This window comes from Podarcis tiliguerta, assembly GCF_965153285.1.
Source record: "Podarcis tiliguerta genome assembly, chromosome: 3".
In the NCBI taxonomy this organism is placed as follows: domain Eukaryota; kingdom Metazoa; phylum Chordata; class Lepidosauria; order Squamata; family Lacertidae; genus Podarcis; species Podarcis tiliguerta.
Window position 1 is genome coordinate 3,629,790 of NC_139536.1, and position 13,665 is coordinate 3,643,454.

The 13,665-nt window shown below is 45.2% G+C and overlaps 1 protein-coding gene across 4 annotated transcripts in view; it reads left to right on the top strand.

The window, feature by feature from the left end:
- The first annotated feature begins 908 nt into the window (after window positions 1-908).
- The window catches only part of NCOA1 (nuclear receptor coactivator 1), a 313,251-nt gene continuing 300,494 nt past the window's right edge, over window positions 909-13,665 (top strand). For all 4 annotated transcript variants that reach the window (XR_014509245.1, XM_083432484.1, XM_083432488.1 and 1 more), the window contains exon 1: window positions 909-1,202. The gene's annotated coding sequence lies outside the window, so the exon portion shown is untranslated. The remainder of the gene's footprint in view (window positions 1,203-13,665) is intronic.

The following is a 13,665-nucleotide window of genomic DNA, read 5'->3' on the forward strand; positions in this document are numbered from 1 at the left end:
GCTTTTCAAAGAGCGCTGTCAACTTAAGTGGCGCCTTGTACAACAGAAGCACCCTGACCAGGTGATGCCCTAAATACCCTGCCAAGCACACTCACACTTAGGTGATGGCTGTCACCAGGGGGGCCAACTTGAATAAAATATTGGGGGTGGGGATTTATTGGGGGTAAGCTCTGTCCTGCATAATTGCTCACTCGAGTGCAACCCACCCACCATTGGAATGGCAATGCCCATCAACTTTTTTGGGGAGGCAGCCCCCTCAAATATTTAATTGGGGTGCATGGGTGGGTGTAGCCATTGGGGGTACAGAGGGGGGACAGATGCCCCCTAAACCAAGTAAATAAATAAAAAATGGTTAACTGCGTCTCAGATAACTCGGTTCTGCACCCCCCCCAATAAATCCTATGGCTGTCCCTCCCCCCCCCCCGCTACTTGCAGGGAGAAAAGCAGTAGCAGAACACCCCCCCCCCCTTCTTAAAACGAAGCCTCTCGTTCATATCTAACGCCTGGTGAGGAGGATACAGGCAGCCCGGCGAACTCTGCACATGCTTAGAGGCGCTCTTTCCCGAGCGTGAGGCGGCGGCGGCGGCGTCGAGCTCGGGCTGGCGAAGGGAGCGCGGCCTGGTGTCGCTGCTGCCCGTGGCCGGAGGAGGCCGAGGGCGGAGAGGAGGAGGAAGAGGAGGAGGACGAGGCGCCGGCGGCTCCCCTCAGGCGGCTCCTGCCATCCTGCCCAAGATGGCGGCGCGCGGCTGAGGCGGTTTCGGCCCCTCGCCTCGGCGGCGGCGGCGGCGGCGGCCTCCCCTTCTCGTCGCTGCCTCCCTCTCTCCGTCCTCCCTCGCCAGCCCCTCGGCCGCGTCCCGCCCCGTCTCCTCCTCCTCCTCCGCGCCCCCTCGCCATTCCGCCCGCCCTCGGGAGCCGAGCAGGCGGAGCAGGCGCCGCAGGCTGAGGGAGCGCGGAGACAGGGGGCCCCGGGCGCCCAGGAGCCCCGCCAAGGGAGCCGGGGCCCCAGAAGGAGGAGGACGAGGAGAACCGACAGCGCCCGCCGCCCGAGCAGCAGCAGGAGGACGACGGGAGGGCCGCCCCCGCCGCGCTCCTCGCCGGCCCCGGGCGCGCCCGGTCCTCGCCGCCGCCGCCGCCAAGGAAGGCGACGACCCCCGGTCCTTCCCCGCCGAGGAGGGAGGCCTCGGCCCGGCCGGAGGCAGCAGGTGAGCCCGCCGGGGGTGGGCTGAGCTGTCAGGCGAGGGAGGGAAGCCCACGGCCGAGGTTTGCTTTTTTGGGGGGGGGGGGGGAGTTTGCAAAAATTGATTATTTTTGTGTGGGGCGAAGAAGCTCGCGGGGGGAGGTTTAAAGAAGGGGGCGGGGCACATTTTTGGGGGTCCTCCAAGGGGCGATTTGGGGGAGTGCGAAGGAGGGGGCGGGGTCCGGGGTGTGTGTGGTTTTTTGGGTGGGTGGGCGCTGCTGCACCAGGAGCAGTGGCAGAAGGAGCAGGGCTGCTTTTTGGGGGGCGGGTTGTATGATTTTGAGGTCTGGGTGTGACAGGGAAGGGGGCAGGGGCGTGTTGGTGCAAAAGCCTGGCGATGGGGGGGGGTGGTCGTCTCGGGGTGGGTGGGTCTGCCAGGGGAGTTAGGTGGGTGCTGGAGAGCAGGGGTCCCCCCGGGGGGGTGAGATCTCCGTGCTCAGGGGAGGTTGTGGCAGATAGAAGGGAGTTTGCTTCTTTTGGGGTGGGGAAGGAGGGGGGCGTGTGGGGGCAAGGGGACACACGGGGTACCCCCCTCCCGCAGGAAGAAGACCTTTCCCCCCAAATCGGTGCGGACAGGTCAAAGGGGTTGCACTCCCCAGCCCAGATTAGGGAGCTGTGCAATGAAAAAATGGGTAACTAGGACCCTAGGGAGCTGGAAAGCTATAGGCCGGTGAGAGGATCTCCCAGAAGGATCTGTCAGATGCCAGAGAAGGTGGCAAAGTACCCCAAAACTGGGGAGTAATGGAAGATCCCAGCAGTGATGGATTTAGGGTGGGGGTGGGCAGTTCCCTCACACAGGGTGCAGAGCGGAGGGGGTGCAAAGTAGTAGCAGTAGTAATCATCATCATTGTCAACATCATCTCTGTATTTATACTGGTACATACTCAGTTGTTGTGAAAATAAGAAATATTGGGGGGGGGGGGATTTGCCCAGCTTTGCCTTCGCTCAGGCAGGGTGCCATATTACCAAAGTCCACCCCATGGGAGATCTGTAGAGAAGTGGAGAGGAGGTGTGTTTGTGTGGGGGTGATCTTTAGTTATGGGGAATAGTTAAGGGGGGAATGGAGTGGGAAGGGGGTGCCTGGGGTTTGGTGGAATGTATGGGAAGGGGTTTCCAACGAGAAAGGGAGCAGCACCAGGCTCTGTGGGGATGTGGTGTACCATCCAGTTTCCCTTTACATCTTTGGTTAAACCAGAGTAGAAAGCAGTTCCTGGAATTGACATTATCTCCTCCCCACAACAAATCAGAAGTGGTGGTGGTGAAGCAACGGTAATAACTTTGGCTCCGAATGGGAGGGCTTGTACCCCACCTTCAAATCCCGGGAAGAGTCGGTTTAGCAGGGGACCAGGACGACACTTGAGTCTTAAAATTGGAGGCTTGTGGAAGGACAGTGTCAGCAACTATTTGTGTGTACAGAGGCAGAGAGAGAGCCTGGGCTGGGAGGAAGTGTGTATATGGTGGTTCAAAGTCGATTAACTAAAAATCTGTAGGTGGGGAATGCTCCTGCTCGTTTCTGGGTTATGTCAAGTGCCGCATACACCCCCTCCCTCACCCTCCCCTTTAAAATTTCAGATGAAAAGTGCAATTTTCAGGAGTAGGGAAAACTTGCCTACTCTTCTCCCACACCTAAACTTTTGACATGCGCGCGTGTTCATGTTCTCCTGCAAAACTGCACACAACCACCCACAAGTTTAATAGCAAAGTAGTGGAGCTGCTTTCTTCTTGTCCAGATTGGTCATTAAGAGTCTGGGCTGCTTTGACTGCGTAAACATGGCTGGGGCAGGGTGTCGTGCGACGGGCCCATATTGGGGCAAAGATGCGCCGTTGATGGTGCTGGTGACAATCCCACAGCAACAGGGGGCCTGTAAGCAGAAGTCTTCATTGCACAGAGAGAGTGGGCTGGGAGCGTAGGTGTTCTCCGTTGCTGCTTTTAAGTGTGGCCTCTTTGCTTTTGCATGTTGCATCTCATCATCAGTTGGATTATCAAAAGCAGAGGCAGCAAACTCTTTTATGCACATTGATTGTTTACACACTCCTCTTTCAGAGAGCCTGGGGAGAGTAAGTAATGTACTTGTGCAGTTTTTCTGGTTGAAGGAAATCAAGATGGTAATGAGGTATCGGATGGTTTGGAGGGTAATTTGAGCTCAAGAGATGGATTTTTAATTTTTTTTTAAGGGCAAGGGATGAAATAGTCTTTGAATAAGGACTGAGGGTGATGCGGGTCTGACTTGGTGCTGTGTTAGAGTTTATGTTTAGAGACTGCCCCATTTGTGTTGCCTTCTGAATGGTTTGGTTTCATATAAAAGGCTTTTCCAGGCACTTGCCAGTTCTGCTCTAGTGTGTTATCAAATCAGCTTAGTGAATGTGTTTATAGATAATATGGTTTAATGCGCTACACCTGCAGCATAATGTTGCTGACTGGCATTACAATTATATGCATGAATCTCATGTTTGAGTGCATGTAAACGGCTTTCCTACCCTCATCTTCAGGCAACTTGAAGTTTCTGAAGCTCACATCCTGGAAGTGACCCTCTTCTTGAATTAATCTCAAGGGTAGGAAAGAGGGAATGACTTGGTTTTTTTGCTGAATGTGACATTCAGGATGGAAATAAATAGTGACTGAAAGGAAACTTTTTTCCAGTGTGGGTTGAGAGCACTGCACCTTTACGTACTGCAGCACATGTTGACGTTTCAGTAACTGAGAACTGGGTCATCCTCCTACCCTTTATTGTGTATTCTAATCATTCAACTGGTTTACATTACAAAAACTGGAAAGTATTCTTTGAAGTAAACCGCACTCTGTTTTAAAAATAAGCAAAGGTTTTGTAGTTCAGAAATGGGAAGAGGCTTCTAGGTATTTTAAGACCTTTTTGGGGCCATCCTCAGTCTTTTAGGTGGTGTCTCCTTGGAAGAAGGGCAGGATGCAAATGTGTGTGTGAACTAAATGTTCACCTGCAATATCTGGAGTGGCACCAATTTAGACTTCTTTAAATCCAATGCCTGTTCATTCATTTGACTTCATTTATATAATCTGTCTCTTAACTTGGAGTCGCTCCCCCGCCCACGTGACTGACAATATAAATTCAATTAAAAGTGAACACCACACAGAAACAATGAGTTCATTAAAATCTATCCTAAAACTGAAGAAAGAAAAATACCGGAGGTCAATGGGGCAGAACTGGCTTCATTCCAAGTCATTTGCTTCAAATGGATTGAGGGGGTGTGTGAGTTTAAAAGAAATGAAAAGTGAAAGAAGAGTTGGAAATGGTTTTCTGTTGGTTGCATGTGTAAATCTTCTGCATATGAAGAAATATTAGTCCGCAGAATGAAGTTAGCAAGAGCTCTAGTTGTGGGTTTAACAAAATACAGTGACATCCTTAAATAAACTATGGATCTTGTTCCCCCAGGAGGCAGTGGTGGCCACCATCTTGGATGGCTTTAAGAGAGGATTAGACCATGGGTAGGCAAACTATCTGGCCCAGTCGCCTTCTCAGTCCGGCCTGTGGACGGTCCGCGAATCAGCGTGTTTCTACATTAGTAGAATGTGTCCTTTTATTTAAAACGCATCTCTGGGTTATTTGTGGGGCATAGGAATTCGTTCATCCCCCCCTCCAAATATAGTCCAGCCCCCCACAGGGTCTGAGGGACAGTGGACCAGCCCCTCTGAAAAAAATTGCTGACCCCCGGATTAGACAGATTCATGGAGGAGAAGACAATCAGTGGCTGCTTGCCACAGTGGCTAAGCTCTCCTATCATGGTTAGCCGCAGTAGGCTTCATGAGAGATGGGTGTTCTTGTGCTCGTGTCTTGCTTGCTGGTTGACTAAGATGAAAACGGGATGCTGGACTAGATGGGCCATTGGCCTCCGTGACGTCCTTATGACATTTTCATCTTGTGGTGATCGGCGGTAGATCTGTAAGTTTTAACAATAGCGGCAACAAAATGACCCCCACCCCTCTGGATTATGCTGCTAAAACATAGACAATGTGGGTTAAACAGAAGTGGATTTTAATGGGGAAGAACTGTTATGGTCCTCCACTTCCAGGGTGGATAAAAATCAGTGATTTTTTTAATTAAAAAAAACAAAAACAAAAACAGATTTTCTTTATTTAAATCAGATTTTTTAAAATTTAAATCAGATTTTTAAAATAAAATTCTTTTGGAGGAAAAATCTTTCTAAAGATAGTTTTCTATTTAAGTTACATTATAGTCCAAAGGCTGTTCATCAGAAAATAAGGATTTGTTTTAAGTTTTTCATGTGTGCTAAAACTCAGTCTAAGTTTTTTTTTTAAGTTTAACCACAACAGTTAACAAACATGGATACATGTGCTATAATGTTATTGCTTTAGTTAAATAAATTGTTTAAATTGTTATTAAGGAAATGATTATTTTTCTCCTTCCAATAAAGTACATCAGAAAAGTTATGCAAATATAAACAGTTAACTTATTAAACCTCATAATAATTTCATAATTATCTGTCTATGTATTTCTAATAGTATAACCAAATCTGTAATTTTTGATTTAACTGTAAAAACTACTCTGAAAATTTATTATTCCAAAAATGAAACCATCTGTTGTAAATATTAAGATTATACCAGCAAGAATGAGTCTTTCTGTAAAAAAAGAGAGATTTAAATCAAGTCTTACTGACTAGTGATTTAAATCGCGATTTAAATTGTGATCGATTTAATTTAATTTAATTTAATTGATTTGATTTAAATCAGATCCACCCTGTCTAGTTCTAGTACTCAAAGCAAATTCCTGCATATTCTCTCAACTGGATTGCCCGGGTTCATTTGTTCCAGTGGCGGGTGCTTGGTTTTAATTGGGAGGTGTGTGTAGACACATGTACAAACTTTAATACTTTGCAGTTCTAATACTGCAAGAGTGCTCAAGAACTGTGAATAGATAGGTTTGCCTACTTATAGAGGGATTCCCCCCCCCCCCTCTGGCCGCAAGGAGGAAAACGACCTAAAATAGAAAAACTTGAGTATAAAACCATATTTCAGTGGTGGTGAAATATTTTGTTTTCCGCCGGTGTGGGGAGTAGATCAAGCTGATGTTCATCTCAAATATATGGACAAAGGAGTCTGTTTTTTGCAGGATTGTTCTTTAAGTCTGTGGCTATTAGCTGTGGATTAAAGAAAAACAGATTGACGAGATGTGTGGCAATGCATTGTCAAATATTGCAGCATTGCCCTTGTTGCATTCTTTCCAAGAACTTAGCTTGATATTTGGGGATCAAGTTATCAAATGGAGATATTTGATGCATCAGCTGAGTTGTGTTTTTTTAATGCACAAATTTCCTCTTGCGGCAAGCATGAATATTGTATTTTATTTATTTAATTTGTTAGTCCCTATATCTGGCTTGCCGATCGAAAGGTCGGCGGTTTGAATCCCCGCGGCGGGGTGCGCTCCCGTTGTTCGGTCCCAGCGCCTGCCAACCTAGTAGTTCGAAAGCACTCCCGGGTGCAAGTAGATAAATAGGGACTGCTTACTAGCGGGAAGGTAAACGGCGTTTCTGTGTGTGGCTCTGGCTCGCCAGAGCAGCGTTGTCACGCTGGCCACGTGACCCGGAAGTGTCTTCGGACAGCGCTGGCCCCCGGCCTCTTGAGTGAGATGGGTGAACAACCCTAGAGTCTGTCAAGACTGGCCCGTACAGGCAGGGGTACCTTTACCTTTACCTTTACCTTTACCTTTATATCTTGCCCAAGGCAACCCAGAGTGACTTCCATCCATCCAACCAACCAACCAAAGAAAATACCCACGATACATTAAAACCAGGTTGGAGGGGGAATGCATTATTCATAAGTGTGACTAATCTACAGTTTGTTATGGAAAGTAAGTTGTGACTTATTGGAATGACTGTCTTGTATCTTACCACTGTTTCGGAATTATGTATTTTGCCACAACTCCTGAGCACCATGCATTTGAAAATATAATTTTGGTTTAGTATTATTATTACCAAGCTTACATTGTTCAAATATATTTGTAATCAGCTGATTTGGAGAGAAATTTGGTGATTGCTGCTAGTTCAGGAAGTTTGAAAGGGAAGCAGTCAGAACTTATTACTATTACTGTATTACTTATTCCATTTATGAATCTCTTCTCATGAAGCATTTTGAATTGATTTTGCATTACAATAAAAACATATATAAAACAATTGCATGTATTTAAAAAACAGTTAAACTAATTGTATATATAAAGCAGTTTCAAGTCCAATAAACATAACAACTGGCTATAGAAATCTTGACTTAGAGGGCTCTTGAAAGAGGAAAGCCTTCAACAGGCACCATAAAATGTAGGTGGTAGTTTTACTCAGAGTAGACCCATTGAAATTAATGGGCCTGACTTTTTACTGAGTAAAATTTAGTTAAACCCCACCCATGGTCTGTATATAGTCATTGCCTTTCTGAACTCCCTGTGAGGGCGTTCCAGTGATAAGGCCCCCCACGCTATAGTCCCAAGTCCTAAATTGCAATTATGAATCAATAATGCAAGATATAATATTATAGGGAAGCTATTCAGCGTTGGGGGGAGTTGTCCTTATTTTTGTGAAAGTAAAGCTTTAAGTTTTTGTTTTGCCTATTATGCCCGCTAGAAATCGTGATCCTTCACCGTTCGAAAATGTTGTTTTAAAAAGTTTTAGGTAAAGTTCTGTGTTGTGCTTCAAAGAGAAAAAGAAGCAAAGCAACTTGAGTGTTAAAACAAACTATATGAGAAAAGACTATGGGACTAAAAAAACTATGGGAAAGAGTAAATACAGTTTTGACTGGCATATGTGGGGGACAATATTTTTACATAGTGTAGGCCAGGCATAGGCAAACTCAGCCCTCCAGATATTTTGAGACTACAGTTCCCATCATCCCTGACCACTGGTCCTGTTAGCTAGGGATGATGGGAGTTGTAGTCCCAAAACATCTGGAGGGCCTGGTGTAGGTGCTTGGCCTCAATGGGAGGCTACTTTCATTTACATTAAATTAAAAAGAGACCTTTTGTTTGAGACACAGGCTTAAAATATTTAATTGCATCTGGTGCTATGCTAATATGGTTCCGCTGGTGCAACAGGACTTCCATTTCTTTCCTCCCCCTCCCCATCCACCTGCCCCCTTCAACCTTATAAAACTGTTTTTGAAGGTGTGTTGGGAGAGAGGAAGAGGAAGCTCCACCCACATGGAAGTCTGTTGCACCATCAGAGCTGTAATATTTTATAGGGCCTATTGTTGATATCCGAAAAGACTTGAGAGTATTTCATAGATAATGAAACTGGAAGTGTCTGTTGCCTGTTGCCTAACTTGCTTGTGTAAGGTAGTCTGTGTTGAGCCTTATAGGTAAATACTTCCCCACCCCAGGAACTGGAATAATTATCCTCTGTACTATAACCAGATCTGGATTTACATTAGGGCTGGCAACTCTGAAGAGTTTGGTAGGTTGAGGATTGGGGTTTTTTTTTTGCACAAACTGCTGTATTTGGAATGGGCTGTTTCCATAAAACTAGCAAGAATGCATCCAGCCACAACCAGTGGGGTCTCATTTGGGCTTGGGGATGCATCAAACATTTATACGTCTTTCCATGTGGAGAGCACTTCTGTGTAGGGAAAAGAATATACAGATCTTTCCATGCAACGTTGCGTTGTATAAACATGTTAGCTTGGTTTCCATTTCATCAACAACAAGAAGGAACTGAGCTTTATTTAGTACAACTTCAGGCAAGTCGCCGAATAAATAGAGCTGCAATGTAACTTATTGTAAATTATATTACCGCAAATATATGAAAGTTTGATTTGCAATAGTAAACATTTCAGAATAGTTGCGGATTATGCTTAGCAAATATCCTCTCGCTGTTATTTTTCCTCACGCTGTCTGCTTTGGCCCTAGTTTTATGCAGCAATGTAGCTTAGTAGTAGATCTGGTTCGATCCTAAGCATCTCCTGGTAGTGTTGGGAAAGGCTGAAACCCTGAAGAACCTCTGTCAGGGTGTGTAGTGCATTGCTCAGTGGTCTGACTCTGCATGGAAGTGCCCTGTGTTCCTGACTTTGATGGGGATTGTACTGTCCCTCACAAATATTATTACTGGTTTATTTCTAAACTGCCCTTCCTCTGAGAGCACAAGAAGAGCCTGCAGGATCAGGCCAGTGGGCCATCTGGTCCATTATCCTGTTCTCACAACGGCCAGCCAGATTCCTGTAGGAAACCGGTTAGCAGGATCTGAGCGCAACAGTACCATGTAATATTTACTACCTTACTGGCTACGCAATAGTGCTATGAAGGACTAGCAGAACTCTGAAGCAATCAAAAACCAGGGTTGAAATCCTGCACCCAATAAAGTCAAAGGGTCTTCAAATATCTTGCTCGGGTGTATTGGCCAGAAGGGAAATTTCATTGTCCCAAACTGCCTGGTTTCAGCTAATCTAGCATAAAACATCAGTAACTTGCTGGAATAAAAGAGAAGAAACTGAAAATGGACAGTCTTATGTTTGGCTGGGTATACGTAGTTGTACATACAGCTACAACATTGTTTTCCTGAGGGTTGGGAGCTTAGTTCCACTTTCAGAATAAATGGCTTTCCAAGCTAACTGTTCAGCAAACTGGCCAAACAGTTTGTGCAACTTTCCTTTTGCTGTGCACTGAATATTGTTGCTGTGAGAATGGAATGATGAAATCTCAAGTTCGGCTCCTATTTAAAAGAGAAACCAAGTTGAGTACATGTGAGTAGCATGACTCTGAAGAAACATAAAGGAAACTGGGTCAGAGTTGCTTACTTTATTTCAGAGCGGCTTTAGACTGGTTGTCTGTGTGCGTACAGAGAGGGGCCTTTTTCAGTTTGCTGTTTTGAAGTAGGACAATTATTTTTACAAGTGGGACCTGCATTAAGAGATTCAAATCCGGTTTCCTCACTCCTCCCCCAGCTCCAAAACAGTCAGCCTGCAAGCCATGGCTTCTGAGCATATTCAGCCCTCAGTGGGGCTGTTGGGAGGGGGGTTTAATTTTGCCCCTTTAGATTTATGGCCTGCCTTTCTTTATTATGGAGCTCAGTCTCTCACATGATCACAATGAAAAATATTGTGATCCGAACCAAGTCCTAAAATCATGTACATATAAATCTTTCAAATTTTGTGCAAAATCCCCAAATGCCACTCCCTCCCACCATTTGTAGTTTTTTTTGTGAATTTAGAATAAATTAAAAGAATAAATTATGCAAATTCCAAGCAACTTCCTTGAGTCATCTAGTCCCACCTTCTTCTGTATTCTGCCATACTTCCAGCATCCTTGGCAGATGTAATTTCATCCTTTTAGGAAGAATTCGTAACTTTCCCTGTGCAATTGTGAGCTCTGTTCCTTGACTGGTAAAGCAAATGTGTATTCCATGGGTAGCAAACTAAGGCCCGGGGCCTGGATCCGGCCCAAACACCTTCTAAATCCAGCCCACGGACGGTCCAGGAATCAGTGTGTTTTTACACGAGTAGAATGTGTCCTTTTATTTAAAATGCATCTCAGGGTTATTTGTGGGGCATAGGAATTCGTTCATTTTTTTCTTCAAAATATAATCCATCCCCCCACAAGGTCTGAGGGACAGTGGACCGGCCCCCTGCTGAAAAAGTTTGCTGACTCCTGGGTCACTGTATTCTGTATGTGCTTTCAGATGGAAATGCATAAGGAAAGGACTTTGGGAGTCCTTTTGTGAGTTTCAGGGCTTGCCCAGGCACTGTATTCCAGTGGTTTTCAAGCCTTTTACTTTGACGTAACTCATGGGAGTCTTGCATGTTGCTGAGGAATTGGAATGCGTTCTAGGGTGTATGCTGCTCCCTCAGGATGCTTGACTAGGATTGCTGGGCCTCTTCTCATCCTCTGAACTGAGAGCATAACATATAGAACAGCCAGTACTCTCCTGCAGCTCCTCATAGTGAAATTCCTTAGAAGAACCACTGCCAGAAGCATTGACTTGACAGTTCATCCCCTGGACTACCCCGTCACAGATTCTTAATGTTTAATTATACTTACAATTAACTTAAACACTTTATTTTAAGGCCACCTGTTTGCCATGTGCTAATGTTTATGCCATATGCATTATGCTGATATTGTTATATAAACCTGATGTTGTCATGTTGGTTTTAGCCAAGGATCTTGTAAGAACCTCCCAAGTCCAGGGACCTCCTGGCAGCTGGGTTGGGGTTTTGCTCTCTTATAAGAGATGTGGCTCTTTAGCTTGCCTAGAGCCAACCTTGGGTGATTAGCACAGGTTGGTGGCAGCGTCTTTTCCAGGCAGACCTAGGTAAATTTAAGCTACTCCATCCCCATTTTAATTGCTGAGCAGAATAATAATAGTACATTAAATAAATAAGAGTTGGTCAACAGGTTTTTAAATTTTATTTTGATGGCTTATTCATATTACACACACACCTCTTTCTGTATATAAAAAAGGGCGAAATACTGGGCTGCTAAGTGCTGGGGAAAGAAAATAAGGGGAAGGGGAAGCAGGTCCTCAAAACAAAGAAAAATAAGCATATGGTTGGATATTATCCAGAAATGTATTGTTCCAAAATATTACAAATAAAGTCTATCTTTCAACAAACCTATTGGTCCGTTCTTTAATTGGTCTTCCAAAAATTAAGAGGGCATCCATTTTTTTTCTGGGCTGCTGGGCACATTTTGGCAATCACAGTTACGGTAGGTTTACACTTAATTTTTAGGTCAGTGTCATTGGTTAAACCTTTAAGGGAGCTTAGTAGTATAATTTTAGGATTATGTGGTAATAGATATCCAGCTATTTAATTGATTGAGTTCATAATGGTTGTACCAAACCATAGTGTTTTAGGAAGTCTCCAAAAATCTTCAAAATTCTTCTCTATTCACCTTGTCACACCAACAGTTATACCCTGTACTACTGCTGACATTGAGTTACAAAGAAATTTTCATCCAGATCAGCAAGTAATAAGTTAGATGGTTTGTTCTTCCGTGTCCGGTGCCATTTATTTGTATGGATTTCTTTTGCCCTCTTTCTTACAAACATACTGGCTGAATTCCTAAGCTACAATAAGAAGTCATATAACTTGCCTATCAAGCCTTTAGAGTTACTTACTTCAGTCTGCTCACCTTGGTTTTTCTCCCTGGTCCCCATTTGCCTCTCTGTGTTTCCTGCACAAGGGAATTGATGCGTATCTTGCCTGAAACTATGGAAATCTTGGGGACCTACTCCCATGCATAGTCACCCCTTTAAAATATTCCGGCCTCTTGCCAAGTTTCCGATCACATTGTTGCCATAGTGATATGTCTCTTGCCATACCCAGAACATACATGAAGTGTGCATTACAGAAGACACAGATCCACGGTAATAATGCAAGGGTTTATTTTTTATTTTTTATGCATGTCACATCTTTATGTTTAAGCCTATATTATAGTATACACAGGTGTGGGACGCGGGTGGCGCTGTGGTCTAAACCACAGAGCCTAGGGCTTGCCGATCAGAAGGTTGGCAGTTCGAATCCCTGCAACGGGGTGAGCTCCCATTGCTTAGTCCCAGCTTCTGCCCACCTAGCAGTTCAAAAGCATGTCAAAGTGCAAGTAGATAAATAGGTACCACTCCGGCAGGAAGGTAAACGGCGTTTCTGTGCGCTGCTCTGGTTCGCCAGAAGCGGCTTAGTCATGCTGGCCACATGACCCGGAAAAACTGCCTGCAGACAAACATCGGCTCCCTCGGCCAGTAAAGCGAGATGAGCGCCGCAACCCCGAGTCGTCTGCGACTGGACCTAATGGTCAGGGGTCCCTTTACCTTTTTATAGTATATACTAGCTAGCTAATGGAGATCAGAAGACCCTTGGGTGGCATCCCATAGATTCCTAGGGACACAATTAGCTGGCAATCAGCTACTGTATGTGTAGGCAGTGACATGTTTATGCAAACATGAAGCAGGTGCTGGTTTGTTTTTCTTGTTATGGGTCAGTCTTATACCAGTTTACAGTGGTGCCCCACAAGACGAATGCCCCGCAAGACGGAAAACCCGCAAGACGAAAGGGTTTTCCGTTTTCAGAGGTGCTTCGCAGGACGGATTTCTCTATGGGCTTGCTTCGCAAGACGAAAATGTCTTGCGATTTTTGAGGGGTTTTTTCCGCTCCCCAACCCCTTTTTCTAAAGCGCTAAGCTGCTAATAGCCTTTTAGCAGCTAATCCGCTAATCCCTTAAGCCTTTAATAGCCGTTAATAGCCCTTAAACTGCTAATAGCGCTAATAGCGCTAATCCGCTAATGGGCTTGCTTCGCAAGACGAAAAAACCGCAAGACGAAGAGACTCGCGGAACGGATTCTTTTCGTCTTGCGAGGCACCACTGTACTCACTTTTGCATACTTGGGAACTGTACCCTTCAACACCCCCTATATAACTCTTCTCAGTGCAACGAAGTGTCACCCTGTGCAGAGCTCCCTGGTCTTAAGGC